This window comes from Somniosus microcephalus, unplaced genomic scaffold (assembly GCF_052327205.1).
Source record: "Somniosus microcephalus isolate GS21.2 unplaced genomic scaffold, FLI_Smic_1.0 unresolved_chr2, whole genome shotgun sequence".
Lineage (NCBI taxonomy): Eukaryota > Metazoa > Chordata > Chondrichthyes > Squaliformes > Somniosidae > Somniosus > Somniosus microcephalus.
The window spans coordinates 31248195-31267276 of NW_028225180.1; positions in this window are offsets into that span (position 1 = coordinate 31248195).

Consider the following 19082-nt stretch of genomic DNA (forward strand, 5'->3'; position numbering starts at 1 on the left):
CTGTTTTATAGCCAGCGTGCAGTCCATTCTGCTATTTGTACCCTGACTCCACAAGCTCTGAACTTAGTCACCAGTCAATTATGTGGTAGCTTATAAAAGGCCTATTGAAAGATCAGAAGATTGAGAAAGTTCCATGCATTGGGGCATATAAGGATTGATAAAGTCAATGGACTAGGATCTGTCAATGGACTGGGATATATTCATGATACATGGAATATAAATATATACATGCGGAAATGAATCGACTGGAAAATATAAATGGATTTGGAAAGTCAATAGACTGGGATATATAAATGGATTGGGACAATCAATCGACTGGGATATATAAATGTAATGGGAAAATGAATGGACTGGGATAGATAAATGGATGAGTCTAGTCAAGGATTATAAATATCAATGTTTTCAGGAACAGCAGCAGATTACGTTAGAATAGGGTTATGTTTCTGACAGAGTAATCCAGAAGCCTGGGCTCATTATGCAGGGACGTGAGTTCAAATTCCACAGATTGCAGTTTGTGAATTTAAATTCAGTTAATTAAATAAATCTGGGGGGGGGCGGAATATATCATTTATGGTGACCATGAAGCTATCGGATTTTTGTATAAAACTAACTGGTTCAGTAATGTCCTTCAGAGAAGGAAACATGATGCCTTTTTCGATCTGGCCTTTATGTGACTCCACACCCATATATAATGTTAGAATGGCATCACCACCAGTAATGTTAGTATTGTGATCGCCACCAGTAATGTTAGTATTGGATCACTACCAGTAATGATAGTATTGTGATCGCCACCAGTAATGTTAGTATTCAGATCACCACCAGTAATATTAGTATTGTGATCGCCACCAGTAATGTTAGTATTGGGATCACCACCAGTAATGTAAGTATAGTGATCACCACCAGAAATGTTAGTATTGAGATCACCACCAGCAATGATAGTATTGAAATCAGCACAAGTAATGTTAGTATTGAGATCACTATCAGTACTGTTAGTATTGAGATCACCACCAGCAATGTGTGTTGGCAGGAATTTCAGCGGTGGCAATGGGGCTATAAAAGGCTCCAGAGACCAGGTAGGACTCAGTGCATCGGCGGGAATGTCAGTGGCTCCAGAGACCCAGGTAGGCCTCAGTGCGTCGGCGGGAATGTCAGCGGCAGCAGAGGGGCTATAAAAGGCTCCAGAGACCCTGGATGGTTTACCACTCTCCGAACTCAGAACTCAGAGGGAAGGAGAGAAGTAAAAAGTAATCGAGGTGTGACGTCACCAGAAAGCAAGTAAGTGATTGGTTGGTGAGTATTTCTCTCTTTTTAAACTTTAACTCTGTGGTTTATAGTTTCAAAAGTCTCTGGTGTAGCGGGGACTGTTTATAAACCAGGGCCCTTAAATAAACTATTTAACTGTAATGTAATTTGTGGGATTCATTTGATTTAATTTAATTTCAATTAAATAAAGGGTAAGTCATGGCAGGACAGCCCGGGGCCGTGACATGCTCCTCCTGCGCTATTTGGGAACTCGGGGACACTTCCTGTGTCCCTGACAACTAAGTGTGCACAAAGTGTGTCCAGCTGCAGCTACTGGCAGACCGCATTGCGGCGCTGGAGCTGCGATTGGATTCATTCTGGACCATTTGCGAGGCTGAGAACTTCGAGAATAGCACGTTTGATCAGTTTGTCACACCGCAGGCAAAGTTTGGACAGCCAGAAAGGGAATGGGTGACCAACAGACAGAGTACTAGGCACAGGCAGGTAGTGCAGGGGTCCCCTGTGGACATACACCTCTCAAACAGATACACCACTTTGAGTACTGTTGGGGAGGATGGCATACAAGAGGAAGGCAGCAGCAGCCAACTTCCTGCCACCAGGGGTGGCTCTGCTGCACAGGACGGGAGGATAAAGAGGGGTAGAGCTATAGTAATAGGGGATTCTATTGTAAGGGGAATAGATAGGTGTTTCTGCGGCCGTAAATGAGACTCCAGGATGGTGTGTTGCCTCCCTGGTGAAAGGGTCAAGGATGTCTCAGAGCGGCTGCAGAACATCTTGGAAGGTGAGGGTGAACAGCCAGTTGTCGTGGTTCATATAGGTACCAACGATATAGTTAAAAAGCGGGATGAGGTCCAAAAGTGGAATATAGGGAGTTAGGAGCTAAATTAAAAAATAGGACACCAAAAATAGTAATCTCAGGATTGCTACCAGTGCCACGTGCCAGTCAGAGTAGAAATAGAAGAATATTTCAGATGAATATGTGGCTAGAGGAATGGTGCAAGGGGGAGGATTCAAATTCCTGGGATATGGAAGCGGTTCTGGGGGAAGTGGGACCAGTTCATACAGGAAGGTTTGCACCTGGGCAGGGCCAGGACCGATGTACTAGGGGGAGTGTTTGCTAGTGCTCTGGGGGAGGGTTTAAACTAAGCTGGCAAGGGGTTGGGAACCTGAGCAAGGGGACAGAGGAAAGGGAAGCAAGGATAAAAGCAAAAGATGGGAAGGAGAAAAACAAAAGTGACTGTCAGAGAAATCAAGGGTTTAATCAAACATGGCCACAGTAAATAATAATTCTAATAGGTGTAAGAGCGTTAAGAAAACAAGCATGAAGGTAAACAAATATGATTTGATTGGGATCACGGAAACATGGCTCCAGGGTGGCCAAGGCTGGCAACTCAACATCCAGGGGTATTCAATATTCAGGAAAGATAGGCAAAACGGAAAGGGAGGTGGGGTAGCATTGCTGGTTAAAGAAGGGATTAACACAATTGTAAGGAAGGATATTAGCTCTGATGATGTGGAATCTGAATGGGTAGAACTGAGAAATACCAAGGGGCAGCAAACGTTAGTGGGAGTGGTGTATAGACATCCAAACAGTAATGCAAAGGTTGGGTATGGCATTAAAAGGGAAATTAGAGAAGCGTGCAATAAGGCCACAGCAGTCTTCATGGGTGACTTTAATCTACATATAGAATGGGCTAAATAAATTAGAAACAATGCTGTGGAGGAGGAATTCCATGAGTGTTTAAGGGATGGTTTACTGGACCAATATGCCGAAGAACCAACCAGAGATCAGTCCATCTTAGACTGCGAATTATGTAACGAGAAAGGATTAATTAACAATCTTGTTGTACAAGGCCGCTTGGGTCAGAGCAATCATAATATGATCGAATTCTTCATTAAGATGGAGAATGAAGTAGTCGACTTGGAGTCTAGGGTCCTGAATTTAATTCAAGGAACTACGATGGTCTAAGGTGTGAGTTGGGTAGGGTTGATTGGGGAATATCACTCAATGGGTTGATGGTGGATAGGCAATGGCAAACATTCATAGACCGCATGGATCAACTACAGAATGTGTTCATCCTAGTTTGGCATAAAAATAAAACAAAAACGTAACTCAACCATGGCTAACAAGGGAAATTAGGGATAGCATAAGGTCCAAGGAGAGGACATATAAATTGGCCAGAAAAAGCAGTAAACCTGAGGACTGGGAGCAGTTTAGAATTCAACAAAGGAGGACAAAGGGATTCATTAAGAAGGGGAAAATAGAATATGAGAGTAAGCTTTCAGGGAACATAAAAACTGACTGGAAAAGCTATTACAGATATGTGAAGAGAAAAAGATTGGTGAAGTCAAGCATAGGTCCCTTGCAGTCAGAATCAGGGGAAATTATAATGGGGAACAAAGAACTGGCTGACCAATTAAATACATATTTTGGTTCTGTCTTCACAAAGGAGGACACAAATAACCTCCCAGATATGTTGGGGAACATAGGGTCTGATGAAAGGGAGGAACTGAAAGAAATCAGTATTTGTAGGGAAATGGTGTTTGGGACATTGATGGGATTGAAGGCCGATAAATCCCCAGGGTACTTAAGGAAGTGGCCCTAGAAATAGTTGATGCTTTGCTGATCATCTTCCAGCATTCGATGGAATCTGGAACAGTACCCATGGATTGGAAGGTAGCTAATGTTACCCCACTATTCAAAAAAGGTGGCCGAGAGAAAACAGGGAATTACAGACCAGTAAGCCTGACGTTGATAGTGGGGAAAATGCTAGAGTCCATTATAAAAGATGTAGTAGCAGAGCACTTCGAAAACAGTGACAGGATCGGACAAAGTGAACATGGATTTACAAAAGGTAAATCGTGCTTGACTAATCGACTGGAATTTTTTGAGGATGTAACTGGTAAAATAAATAAGGGAGAACCAGTGGATGTGGTGTATTTGGACTTTCATAAAGCTTTCGAATAGGTCCCGCATAAGAGATGAGCATGTAAAGTTAAGGCACATGGGATTGCGGGCACAGTATTGACCTGGATAGGGAACAGGTTGGCAGACTGAAAGCAAAGAGTTGGAATAAATGGGTCTTTTTCTGAGTGGCAGCCAATGACTAGTGGGGTACCGCAGGACCGCTCTTTGTCCCCAGCCACTCATAACATATATTAATGATCTAGACAAGGGAACTCGATGTAATATCTCCAAATATGCAGATGACACAAAGCTGGGTGGTCGTGTGTGCTGTGAGAAATTCCAGGATGATTTGGACAGGTTGGTGATTGGGCAAAACCATGGCAGATGCAATATAACGTGGATAAATGCGAGGTTATGCACTTTGGTGGCAAAAACAAGAAGGCAGATTATTATCTGAATGGCAATAGATTGGGAGAAGGGGAAGTGCAACGAGACCTGGGTGTCCTTGTGCACCAGTCGCTGAAGGTATGCATGCAGTTGCAGCAGGCGGTTAAGAAGGCAAATGGCATGTTAGCCTTCATAGCGAGAGGGTTTGAGTACAGGAGCAAGGATGTCTTGCTGCAGTTATACAGGGCCTTGGGGAGACCACATCTTGAGTATTCTGTGCAGTTTTGGTCGCCTTATCTGAGGAAGGATGTTCTTGCCATGGAAGGAGTTCAGCGAAGATTCACCAAGCTGATACCTGGGATGGCAGGAATGACGTATGAGGAGAGATTGGGTCGATTGGGCTTGTACTCACTAAGAACATAAGAACATAAGAACATAAGAAGTAGGAGCAGGAGTCGGCCATACGGCCCCTCGGGACTGCTCCGCCATTCAATAGGATCATGGCTGATCCGAATCTAGACTCACGTCCACTTCCCTGCCCTCTCCCCATAACCCCTAATTCCCGTATCTGCTAGGAAACAGTCTATCTCCATTTTAAATTTATTTAATGTTGCCGCTTCCGCAGCTCTCTGGGGTAGCAAATTCCATAGATTTTCTACCCTCTGAGTGAAGAAGATTCTCCTCATCTCAGTTTTGAAAGGGCAGCCCCTTATTCTTAGATCATGCCCCCCAGTTCTAGTCTCACCCATCAGTGGAAACATCCTCACCGCATCCAGCCGATCAAGCCCCCTCACAATCTTATATGTTTCGATAACATCGCCTCTTATTCTTCTGAACTCCAATGAGTAGAGTCCAAACCTACTCAACCTTTCCTCATACATCAACCCCCTCATCTCCGGAATCAACTGAGTGAACCTTCTCTGAACCGCCTCGAGAGCAAGCATATTTTTTCTTAAATATGGAAAACAAAACTGGCAGTATTCCAGGTGTGGCCTCACCAATACCCTGCATAACTGCAGCAAGACTTCCCTGTTTTTATACTCCATCCCCCTTGCAATAAAAGCCAAGATTCCATTGGCCTTCCTGATCACCTGCTGCACCTGCATACTTACTTTATGTGTTTCATGCACCAGGACCCCCAGATCCCTTTTTACTGTAGCACTTTGCAGTTTCTCTCCATTTAGATAATAACTTGCTGTTTGATTTTTTCTGCCAAAGTACATAACCTCACACTTTCCAACATTATATTGCATCTGCCAAATCTCTGCCCACTCACTTAGGCTGCCTATGTCCTTTTGCAGGTTTTTTATGTCCTCCTCACTCACTGCTTTCCCTCCCATCTTTGTATCGTCGGCAAACTTGGATATGTTGCACTCAGTCCCTTCCTCCAAATCGTTAATATAGATTGTAAAGTGTTGGAGTTCCAGCACTGACCCCTGCAGAACATCACTAGTTACTGATTGCCAGCCCGAGAATGAACCATTTATCCCAACTCTTTGTTTTCTGTTAGATAGCCAATCTTCCACCCATGCCAATATATTACCCCCAATCCCGTGATTTCTTATCTTGATCAGTAATCATTTGTGTGGAACCTTGTCAAATTCCTTTTGGAAGTCCAAATACACTACATCCACTGGTTCCCCTTTATCCACCCTGTATGTTACATCCTCAAATAATTCGAGCAAATTTGTCAAACATGACTTCCCCTTCATAAAACCATGCTGACTCTGTCCTATTAAATGATGTTTATCCAAATGCTCTGTTACTGTTTCCTTAATAATGGACTCCAACATTTTGCCAACCACAGATGTTAGGCTAACTGGTCTATAGTTTCCAGCTTTTTGTCTACTTCCCTTCTTAAATAAGGGTGTTACATTAGCAGTTTTCCAATCTGCCGGGACCTTTCCTGAGTCCAGGGAGTTCTGGAAAATAATCACCAATGCATCCACAATCCCTACCGCCACTTTTGTCAAGACCCTAGGATGTAGGCCATCAGGTCCGAGGTTTTATCTGCCTTAAGTCCCATTAATTTACTGAGTACCATCTCCTTAGAGATTTTAATCGTGGTTAGCTCCTCCCCCCCCATTGCCCCCTGTTTGTCCAGTGTTGGGATATTTTTAGTGTCCTCTACTGTAAAGACTGATACAAAATATTTGTTCAGCGTCTTTGCCATCTCCATGTTCCCCACCACTAGTTTCCCGGTCCCATCCTCTAAGGGACCAACGTTCACTTGAGCCACCCTTTTTCTTTTTATATAGCTGTAGAAACTCTTGCTATCTGTTTTTATATGTTTTGCCAGTTTACTTTCATAATCTATCTTCCCTTTCTTAATTAATCTTTTAGTTATTGTTTGCTGGCTTTTAAATGCCTCCCAATCTTCTATCCTCCCACTAGATTTGGCTACTTTATATGCCCTTGTTTTCAGTCGGATACTATCCTTTATTACTTTACTAAGCCACGGATGGCTGTCTTTTCTTTTATTCTCCTTTTTCCTCAGTGGAATATATTTATCTTGAAAAATGTGAAATATCTCCTTGAATGTAGACCACTGCTCTTGTACTGTCTTACACTTTAATCTGTTTTCCCAGTCCACTTTAGTCAATTCTACTCTCATACCTTCAGAGTCTCCTTTATTTTAGCTCAGTACGCTGGTTTGAGATCCAACTCTCTCATCCTCAAATTGAATTTGATTTTCAACCATATTATGGTCACTCATTCCAAGGGGATCCTCTACTAGGATATTTTTTTATTAATCCTGTCTCATTACACAGAACCAGATCTAAGATTGCCTGCCCCCTGGTTGGTTCAGTTACATACTGCTCAAGGAACCCGTCCCTAATACACTCTATGAACTCTTCCTCAAGGCTGCCATGCCCAATTTGATTAGTCCAGTCAATATGAAAGTTAAAGTCCCCCATGATTATAGCTGTTCCCTTATTACAAGCCCCAACTATTCCCTGATTTATACTCCGACCAACAGAGTTGCAACTGCTAGGAGGCCTATATACTATGCCCACTAGTGACTTTTTCCCCTTATAATTCCTTATCTCCACCCAAACTTTTTCACTATCCTGATCCTTTGACCCAATATCATTTCTGACTGTTGCAGTGATTCCACCCTTGATTAATATAGCAACCCCACCTCCCCTTCCTTCCTGTCTGTCCTTCCTAATTGGCAAATACACTTGTATGTTTAGTTCCCAGTCATGATTATCTTGCAGCCATGGTTCCGTAATGGCCACCAGATCATACCCATGTGTAGTTATTTGTACCGTCAACTCGTCAATTTTCTTACGAATGCTGCGCGCATTCAGATAAAGAACATTCAAATATGTTTTCTGACAATTTATTCCTGCTTTTACCAATTTTACTACTTTACCTTTATCATTATACATTCTTTCCCTTCCTGACACGCTCTGGTTTTTAATTCCCCCACTGCTACCTTGCTCTATTGCCTTCTCTGCTGTCATTTTTATTTTTTGCTCTCTTAAAACCTCCCCCCCACTAATTAGTTTAAAGCCCTCTCTACAGCCCTATTTATTCGATTCGGCAGGCCTCTAATCCCAGCACTGGCCAAGTGAAGTCCGTCCCAATGGAACAGCTCTCTCCTGTCCCAGTACTGATGCCGGTGTCCCAGGAAGCAAAATCCATTTCTCCCACACCAGACTTTGAGCCACGCATTTAATTCTCTAATTTTATTTACCCTAGCCAAGTTTGCACGTGGCTCAGGTAGTAATCCAGAGATTATTACCCTTGTGGTTCTGCGTTTTAATTTGGCCCCTAGCTGCTCAAACTCCCTCAGCAGAACCACCTTCCTTGTCCTATCTATGTCGTTGGTACCAACATGGACCACGACAACTGGATCCTCCCCCTCCCACTCCAAATTTCTCTCCAGCCCAGAGGAGATGTCCTTAACCCTGGTACTGGGCAGGCAACACAGCCTTCGGGACTCTCGCTCTCGGCTGCAAAGAACACTATCTATCCCCCTAACGATACTATCCCCTGCCACTACATCATTTCTTTTATCTCCCTCCACTTGAATGGCCCCCCGCTCCACGGTGCTGTGGCCGGGTTGCTCATCCTCCCCACAGTTCCTGTTCCCATCCTCACATGGAGTAAGAGCCTCAAACCTGTTTGACAAGAGCAAGGGATGCGTCTCCTCCAACACTACCTCCTGGATTCCCGTACCTGCCTCACTTCTAGTCACACCATCCTGACCCTGGCCATAGACTACATCTGAATTAATTAATCTAATTGATGTGACTACCTGCTGAGACACAGAGTCCAGGTAACTCTCCCCCTCCCTGGTGTGCCTCAGTGCTTGAAGCTCGGACTCCAGCTCTTCAACACAGAGCCGGAATTCCTCGAGCAGCCAACACTTACTGCAAATGTGATCACCGTGAGCATCAAAGGCTAAGGGGTAGTTATTTAGGACAGAAATTAGGAGGAATTTCTTCACATGAGAGTGGTGAACCTGTGGAATTCTCTACCACAGAAGGCAGTAGATGCCAACACATTATATATATTCAAGAAGGAGTTTGATATATTTCTTAATGCCAAACGGATCAAGGGGTATGGGGAGAAAGCAGGGATCGGATACTGAATTTGGATGATCAGCCATGATCACATAGAATGGTGGAGCAGGCTCGAGGGGCCGAATGGCAATAGATTGGGAGAAGGGGAAGTGCAAAGAGACTTGGGTGTCCTTGTGCACCAGTCGCTGAAGGTAAGCATGCAGGTGCAGCAGGCGGTTAAGAAGGCAAATGGCATGTTGGCCTTCGTAGCAAGAGGGTTCTAGTACAGGAACAAAGATGTCTTGCTACAGTTGTACAGGGCCTTGGTGAGACCGCACCTTGAGTATTGTGTGCAGTTTTGGTCACCATACCTGAGGAAGGACGTTCTTGCCATGGAGGGAGTGCAGCGAAGATTCACCAGGCTGATACCTGGGATGGCAGGAATGACGTATGAGGAGAGACTGTGTCGATTGGGCTTATACTCACTGGAGTTTAGAAGATTGAGAGGGGATCTCATAAAAACCTATAAAATTCTATCAGGTCTGGACAGACTAGATGCAGGAAGGATGATTCTGATGGCTGGGGAGTCCAGAACCAGGGGTCATAGTCTAAGGATAAGGGTTAAGCTATTTAGGACTGAAATGAGGAGGAATTTCTTCACCTAGAGAGTGGTGAACCTGTGGAATTCTCTGCCACAGAGGGCGGTGGAGGCCAGTTCATTAAATATATTCAAGAAAGAGTTGGATATGTTTCTTGAGGCTGAAGGGATCAAGGGATATGGGGAAAAGGCGGGGACAGGGTACTGAGTTTGGATGATCAGCCATGATCACATTGAATGGTGGAGCAGGCTCGAAGGGCCGAATGGCCTACTCCTGCTCCTATCTTCTATGTTTCTATGTTTCTATGCTCCTATCTTCTATGTTTCTATGTTTCTACGTTTATTGAGATCACCGCTAGTAATATTAGCATTGAGATCAGCACCAGCAATGTTATTATTGACATCACCAACAGTAATATTAGTATTGAGATCCCCACCAGCAATGTTATTATTGAGATCACCAGCAGTAATGATTGTATAGGGAGCACTACCAGTAATGTTTGTATTGAAATCATCACCAGTAATGTTAGCATTGAGATCACCACCAGTAATGCTACTATTGAGATCACCACCAGCAATGTTAGTATATGGACACGGGTCGGTAGTATTATGGTTATGCTAATGGTATAGTAATCCAAAGGCATCGACAATGATCCAGAAACGTAAATTCAAATCCCAAACATGAACCTGGATTAAAAGGCTAGTGTCAGTAGTGGTGACCATGAATGGTGCAAAAACCATCCTTAGCTGGTCTGTCCTTTGTATGACTCCAGACCAACAGCAACGCCATTGTCTCTTAAATTCCCTTAGAAATGGCCTAGCGAGCCGCTGCAAACAATGTACAAGAAGAATAATACCGGACAGATAACCCATCATTGAACGATGCATGGTATTCAGCCACAACAAGAGCACAGCCACCCCAGTCGGCACTGACAGTGCCTCCTCACCAGCAGTTAGGGCATTATAGCAAAATTGGGAGAGCTGCTGCAAAGACAAGACAAGCAACATCCTGACAGAATCATTCTCCAACTTCTCCATCAGTATACTTGGGTATGTCCTGCCCCACCAGCAGGACAGAACCACAGAGCTGGCGGCACAGTATATACAGTCGGGAGGGAGTTGTCCTGGGAATCCAAAGCTTTGCTTCTGAGACTCATGGAATCAGGTAAAATATGATCAAGAAAAGTTCCATTTAATTTCCACCTACCGCCGTTCCTCAGCTGATGAATTAGTGCATTTCCATGTTGAAGAAGCGCAAAGGGTAGCAAGGGCACAGAATGAAATTTGGGTGGGGAATTCAATATCCATCATAAAGATTGGCTCGGCTGCATCACTGCTGGCCGAGGCCTGAAGGACGTAATTGACAGACCGGGCTTGCGGCAGGTGAGGTGAGAACCAACAGGAGGTTAAAACAACTGCTTGAACACATCTTCACACATCGACCTGTCTCAGATGCACTTGTTAATGAGGAGTAGGAGAGGCAAAAGTGACCACTGCACAGTCCTTGTGGAGCTGTAGCCCCGTCCTCACATTAAGATCACCCTCCAATGAGTTGTGTGGCAATAACACCGTGCTAACTGGGATGGATTCAGATAACTGGTGCCTTCCAACCTATCATACAGCTTCCGTTTCGTTCTTCTTCTCCTCCACTTCCCTGGTTCTGTACTTGCTTAAAACTTATTATATCTCTTCAATTTGTTTCAGTACTGATGAACGGTTATCGACCTGGAACGATACCTCGATTTCTCTCCACGGATGCTGAGTATTTCCAGAATGTACTGCTTTTATATTAGATTCAGAACACATGCAGCAGCTCAAAACTGGGCATCCGTGAGGCGCCGTGAGCCATCAGCAGCAGCAGAATGATATTAAACCACAATCTGTATGCTTATGGCGGGCATGTCACCAACTCTACCATTAACATGAAGCCAGGTTCAATGAGCAGTGCAGAAGATCCTGCCAGGAACAGTAACAGACTTACCTGAAATGAGGTGCCAACCTGGTGAAGCAACAACACAAGACTGCTTGCATGCTAACCATCGGAAGCAGCAGGCTATAGACAGCTAAGCGATCACACAACCAACATATCAGATCAAGGATCTGCAGTTGTGCCCAATCCAGTCGTTAATAGTGGAGGACAATTAATCAACTAACGAGAGGAGAGTTTAAACTAATTTGGCAGGGGGATGGACAACAGGAAGTAGCATTAGAAAGGAGAAAGAAGGTGCACAACGGCTATGGAAGACGGATAGCACTAGAGTAAGAGACAGTACGGTATCAGGAGGGGTCAGAATAAGAGAGATTACAAGAAGGTCTAAGATAGGTTTATAGCACATGGTTGCGAAAGCACGAAGTGTGGAGAATAGGGTTGGTGTGCTGCAGCTGCAAATACCCCATTATAACATGATGCCGTGGCTCAAAATAGGGCAGTGTTATCTCGTAAATATAGTGTTCAGAAAGGATAGTGTCAGGAATGACTCAGGTTCTGCCTCACCTCGCCACCAGAGGGCACCATGAACTCTTAATGTTTTCCTTCTTTCTTCCTAATCGTACTCACCTGTGCATGGTTATATGCCTGCTATTTAAGTGGTGCTTATTTTTATGTCCGGTGCTCAGTCTTGGGTTTCACACTGCCTTGTGATCCTCTTGCCGGCCTGCTAGCCTGTATCTTTGCTGTTGTTATTTTGTTAGTTTCTAGTAAGGTCTATCTTTGTGTTTGCAACCTATCCTCTGCCTGAGTTTGCCTTCCTGCACTTGGGTTCACTCAGTGCCACTCGTCACAGCAAGACTGAGCCAAACATGGACCCAGCAGAGAGGCACCAATGGCCAAAATGAGTTTTGAACATCTACGACTGATCTTGGATGAACTGCAGTGTTTCGCCACGTCATTCTCCCGAAGCCAGAAACAGCTGGAGGCCCTCGTCATTGCTTTCCATCAGAGCCAGAGTCAGGCAACCTAAGCTACTCCAGGACCATTACCCGCTCCTTCGGTTTCGCTTCCCCCCTGAAAGAACCGCAATTACCTGCACCTGAGCGCTAAGACGGTAACCCGGGAGGATGTCGAAGCTTTCTAACCCAGTGTTCCCTGGCTTTCAAGCTGCAAGGTTCATTGTTTCCCACTGACCGTTCCCGAGTTGCCTACATCGTTTCGCTACTCACTGGCAAAGCACTTACCTGGGCTATGGCCGTCTGGGAACAGCAAACTCCGGCATGTTCAAACTACCAACTTTTCACTGAGGAAATGAGAAAGGCCGTTGATCATCCTGTCAGTGGGAGAGAGGCATCTAACAAACTGCTTCGGCTTCACCAGGGGGCTCGTAGCGTTCCGGACTTCGCCATTGAGTTTCGCACTCTCGTGGCGGAGAGCCAATGGAATTCGGAGGTGCTCATCGTCACTTTTCGCCATGGTCTCACGGATGAAATCAAGGATGAACTGGCTTCCAGAGATTCAGTGAGTGATTTGGAGTCTCTCTTTGATATGTCCATTCGAGTGGATAATCATCTCTGTGAGAGGCGAAGAGAACGCAGCTCCTTTTTCACCGCACTTCCGGAAACAAGAGCCTTCCCTGCTTCGAGGCCATCCGAGAGCCTCCGAGCCATCCCAAGTCCATCTTTGACTGCTCCAGAGGAGTCCATGCAGTTGGGAGTAGCTCGTCTCTCGCAGCCTGAACGTGATCGCCGAATGAGAGAGGGATCTTGCCTCTATTGTGGGGAGCCGGGCCACATTCGCTCCTCTTGTCCAGATTTGGTGGGAAAAGCCAGGGCTCATCCAGGATGGAGGGCCCCGAGATGAGCGTAAATGTCCCTCCCGGCCCCACTGTTTCTAGGGTCCTGCTGGCATCTTCTCTTTTCTGGGGCAATCAACAACATGATCTTAAGGCCCTGGTGGATTCTGGGGCCGATGGTAACTTCATGGATCTGGGTTTAGCTAAACAGCTTAAGATTCCCCTGACCCATCCAGCTCACCCTCTGACTGTTATCGCCCTGGATGGAGGACCCCTGGGCTCCAGAACTATTCACCATCTTACTGCCCCCCTGTGTTTGGGCGTGGAAGGACAACATTTCGAGACCATCCAATTCTCCCTTATCCACTCTCCCGAGTTTCCTTTAGTTCTGGGTTACCCTTGGTTGGCCTGCCATAATCCACGCATAGATTGGGCCGCTGGCCGGCTTACGGAATGGGGCTCTGCTCGCCACACCACCTGTCTTCGCTCCAAGCCTCCTTCCCAGCCCCAGGAGCCCCCATCTCACTCTGAATTGTCCCTAGTACCTCCCGAGTATGAGGATTTAAGGGAGGTTTTTAGTAAGGTTCGAGCCACATAACTTCCCCCTCATAGGCCATATGACTGTGCCATTGACCTCCTGACTGGGACATGCCCACCTAGGGGTAGGATCTTCTCTCTTTCTGCTCCAGAGACCGCCGCCATGGAGGATTACATCCGTGACGCCCTCGCCGCTGGCTTCATCTGTCCATCCATCTCTCCTGCTGGTGCCGGTTTTTTCTTTGTGAGCAATAAAGATGGAGGTCTCCGCCCCTGCATCGACTACCGTGGCCTTAACAAGATTACTATAAAGAACCGTTATCCTCTTCCGCTCATGTCGACGGCCTTCGAGCTACTACAGGGAGCCACAGTCTTCACAAAACTGGATCTCCGCAATGCCTACAACCTCATCTGTGTCCGCGAAGGGGACGAGAGGAAGACGGCATTCAACACACCCACTGGGCACTATGAGAACCTGGTCATGCCCTTTGGATTGACCAACGCCCCTGCTGTGTTCCAGGCGCTCATCAACGACATCCTCCGAGACATGCTGAATCGCTTTGTCTTTGTCTACCTGGATGACATTCTCATTTTCTCCAAAACTCTTCACGATCATGTCCAGCATGTAAGGCAAGTCCTGCAACATCTGCTTCACAACCTCTTGTTTGTCAAGGCTGAGAAGTGTGAGTTTCACGCTTCCATGGTTTCATTCCTGAACTTCATTATTTTTAGCGGCAATATCCAAATGGACCCTGGCAAGACCCAAGCTGTCCGAGATTGGCCAACACCCACCTCTCTCAAACAGGTGCAACGTTTCTTGGGGTTTCCTAATTTCTATCGGAGATTCATCAGGAACTTCGGCACCATTGCTGCCCCTCTCAACGCCCTCACCAAAACCGCTTCCACCCGGTTCAATTGGTCTGCTGAGGCTGCACAGGCTTTCAAGGATCTCAAGCGGTGCTTCACATCCGTTCCTGTCCTCATGATTCCGGAACCCTCACTCCCCTTCATTGTCGAAGTGGATGCCTCTGATATAGGAGTGGGTGCCGTTTTGTCCCAGCGGTCTAACGACAACAAACTGCACCCTTGCACCTTCTTTTCTCGCCGACTCACTCCTGCAGAGCGAAACTATGATATTGGAAACAGGGAACTACAAGCAGTTAAGTTGGCACTGGAGGAGTGGAGACATTGGCTGGAGGGGTCTAAACACCCGTTCATTGTCTGGACAGACCATAAGAATCTGGCCTATATCCAGGAGTCAAATGGCTTAACTCCCATCAAGCTCGCTGGGCACTGTTTTTCAATCATTTCGACTTTGTCCTGTCATATCGTCCAGGATCCAAAAATCTCAAACCTGATGCTTTCTCCAGGCAATTTGATCCACCTGAGTGGGAGAGACAACCGGAACCTATTCTTCCAACTTCTCAAATTGAAGCACCGGTTCGCCGGGGGATCGAGACGCTGGTCAGAAAGTTGCAACAGAGGGAGGCAGACTGTGGCAACGGCCGACCAGGTCGCTTTTTTGTTCCCAACACGGCACGCTCACAAGTTCTGCAGTGCGGGCATTCGTCTCGACTACTGGTCATCCAGGCACATCCAGGATGCTGGAGTTTCTTCGCAGAAGGTTTTGGTGGCCCACCATGGAAAGGGACGTAAAGGCATTCCTGGCAGCTTGTGCTACTTGTGCACGAAACAAGTACCCTCGATCCCGCCCCCAGGGTTTGCTGCATCCTCTCCCCATTCCCACCCGCCCCTGGTCACACCTCTCTGTGGATTTCATCATAGGCCTTCCACCATCTCAAGGCAACACTGTCATTCTGGTCATCGTGGATCGCTTCTCCAAAGCCTGTCGCTTTCTGCCCTTGCCCAAGCTACCCTCAGCACAAGAGACAGCCGAGCTCATAGTCCAACATTTTTTCAGGCTGTTCAGTTTGCCTCTTGACATCGTCTCTGACTGTGGTCCACAATTCGCCCCCCGCATTTGGAGAGCTTTCTATAAGCTCATTGGAGCTACTGTCAGCCTTTCCTCAGGTTTCCACCCTCAGTCTAACGGTCAAATGGAACAGGTCAATCAATAGCTGGAGATAACCCTGAGGTGTCTCGTGTCCACTATACCTGCAACCTGGAGCCATCACATTGTCTGGGCTGAGTACGCGCACAACACCTTGCGCTGCTCCTCCACAGGAATATCGCCATTCGAGTGCCAGTTCGGGTTTCAGCCTCCAATGTTCCAGGAGCAGGAGCTCGAGGTGGGGATACCCTCTGTGGAGAAGTTTGTCCAGCGCTGTCGACGGACCTGGAGGAGAGTGCAGCTGGCTTTACAACGAGCTTCTCGGCAACGACGGATCCAGGCCAACAACCGGTGCAGACTGGCTCCTTCATTCCGTCCTGGTCAGAGGGTCTGGCTTTCTACTCAGGATCTCCCACTGCGGGTAGAGTCCCACAAGCTAGTGCCCTGTTTCATTGGTCCCTTCACGGTGTTGAGGAAGGTCAACACAGTGTCCTACCGTCGCCAGCTGCCTCGCTCCATGCGGATTCATCCCACCTTCCAGGTCTCCTGGTTCCAGCCAGTGGCCATCAGTTCCCTGGCGCCCACCACAAGGCCTGCCCCTGCTGCCCGCATCATTGACAGCCAGCCTGCCTACATGGTCCGTCGCCTGCTGGACTCTCGCCGGGTTTGCGGGGGCCTCCAGTTCCTGGTGGACTTGGAGGGATATGGTCTGGAGGAACGCTCCTGTGTCCCGGACTGGAACATCCTGGTTCGTGACTTGGTGCAGGACTTTCTTTGTCGTCGCCATGGACCTTCTGGGGGCATGTCGGGGGTCTTTCCTATGGGGATGTCCTGTCAGGAATGGCCCAGTTACTGCCGCACCTCGCCACCAGAGAGCACCATGAACTCTTAATTGTTTCCTTCTTTCTTCCTAATCGTATTCACCTGTGCATAGTTATATGCCTGCTATTTAAGTGGTGCTTAGTTTTATATCCGGTGCTCAGTCTGGAGTTTCACATTGCCTTGTGATCCTCTTGCCGGCCTGCTAGCCTATATCTGTGCTGTTGTTATTTTGTTTGTTTCTAGTTAAGTCTATCTTTGTGTTTGCAGCCTATCCTCTGCCTCAGTTTGCCTTCCTGCAGTTGGGTTCACCCAGTGCCACTCGTCAAAGGGGAAAAAAAGAAAGGAGGCGGGGTGGCAGTAATGAATAAGGAGAACAATACAGTGCTACAGAGAGAGAGAAGATGTCCTGGAGGGGGTCAATGACAGAATATATTTAGTTACAGTTCTTAAACAATAGATGTGCCATTATACTACTAGGAGTAATCTATAGACCGCCAACTACTGGGAAGGATATAGAGGAGCAAATTTGAAGTGAAATTACAGAGAGGTGCAATATCTATCGAGTAGTGATAACGGGGGCCATCGATTATCCTAATATAGACTGGGATAGTAATAGTGGAGATGGCAGAGAGGGGAAATAATTTCTGAAATGTGTTCAGGAGAAATTTCTTGATCAGTACGTTTTCTGCCCATTGAGGGAGGAGGCATTGCTGGATCTGGTTCTGTGGAATGAGGTGGGTCAAGTTGAGCAAGTGTCAGTCGAGTAACATTTGAGGAGCAGTGATTATAGTAACATAAGGTTTAGATTAGGTATTGAGAAGGACAAGGAGCAATCTAGTGTTAAAAATACTTTATTGGAGGACGGCCAATTTCTCTAGGTTGATAACAGATCTAGCCCAGGTAAATTGGAATCAAAGATTGGCAGCAAAACTGTAATCGAGCAATGGGCTGCCATTAAAGAGGAGATGTTTCAGGCACAGTCGATGTTCATTCTCACGAGGGGAAATGGTGGGTAAAGCAAAGCCAGAACACCCTGAATGACAAAAGATATAGAGAGTAAGATGAAGCAGAAAAAGTGCGTGTATGACCGACGTCAATTTGAGAAAACAAGTGAAATCCAGACTGAATACAGAACTTTCAGAGGGGAAGTGAAAAAAGAAATAAGAGGAGCAAAGAGAGAAAATAAGAATAGACTTGCAGGTAACATAAAAGGGAGTCCAAATGTATTCGATCATCATGTAAATATTGGCCCAGAAATTCAGGTCGGGGGCTTCCCCTGGGTGCAAGACCCCGATCTGCACTTACCTAGTGCACCGGCCATTGAGCTGTGGGCTCCCGTGGAATTCCGATCCGTCGCCTAGTCCAGCTGCCAGCGCACAGTGCTTGCGTATCCCAGGGGTGCAGTTAGTTTGATGCGTCCCCTGGGATCAAGTGCGTCATGGGCAGCCATGGACAGGGAATGCTCCATTCGTAAGTCTGACAGGAAGTGCTGTCAAGACTTATAAATACTACCGCCCCAAAATATCAATAAATCTTCAAATAAATTTACAAAAAAATCACATTTTTTAAATGAACTATATATTACATGAAATAACTATTTTAAACAATAATTTAAATTTTTGAAAAAAATAATGTTATTTTCTAACGGGGCTACAAATCAATTTGCCTTGCTTTAAAGTATTTAAAAATAATAAACCTGTGGAACAAATATTTTAATTTTAATTAATTAACCACTTAACTTGTAAAAAGCAGGCCTAATGCCTGCTTTTTACATTTCTAAATTCTGCAGACTTACCCTCCCGGGAAAACCTGTAAAAAAGAACGAAGTTCGATGAGCACGCGCAGCCTCCCTCGCGCACGCGTACGGCCTCTGAACCTCTTTGTTCAGGTGAACAGAAGTGCAAGTTTCCCACTTCCATCGGGCCTACGGGTGAGTACCCCGTGCATACTCACCCGTGGAGACCCGAATTTCTGGGCAATAAAAGGATAGTAAGAGGAGGAGTGGCGTTGATTAGGGACCAAATAGGAGACTTACACATGGAGGCAGAGGGCATGACTGAGGTACTGAATCAGTATTTTGCATCTGTCTCTACAAAGAGAGAAGATGCTGCCAATGTCATAGTGAAGGAGGAGGTAATTGAGATACACTTTACGATAAAAATTGATACAGTGGAGTTGCTGGAAAGGCTGGCTGTAATTAAAGAAGATAAATCACTAGGACCGGATGGGATGCATCCTAAGATGCTGAGGGAAATAAAGGTGGAAATTGCGGTGGTCCTGGCCATAATATTCCAATACTCCTTTGAAACGAGGTGGT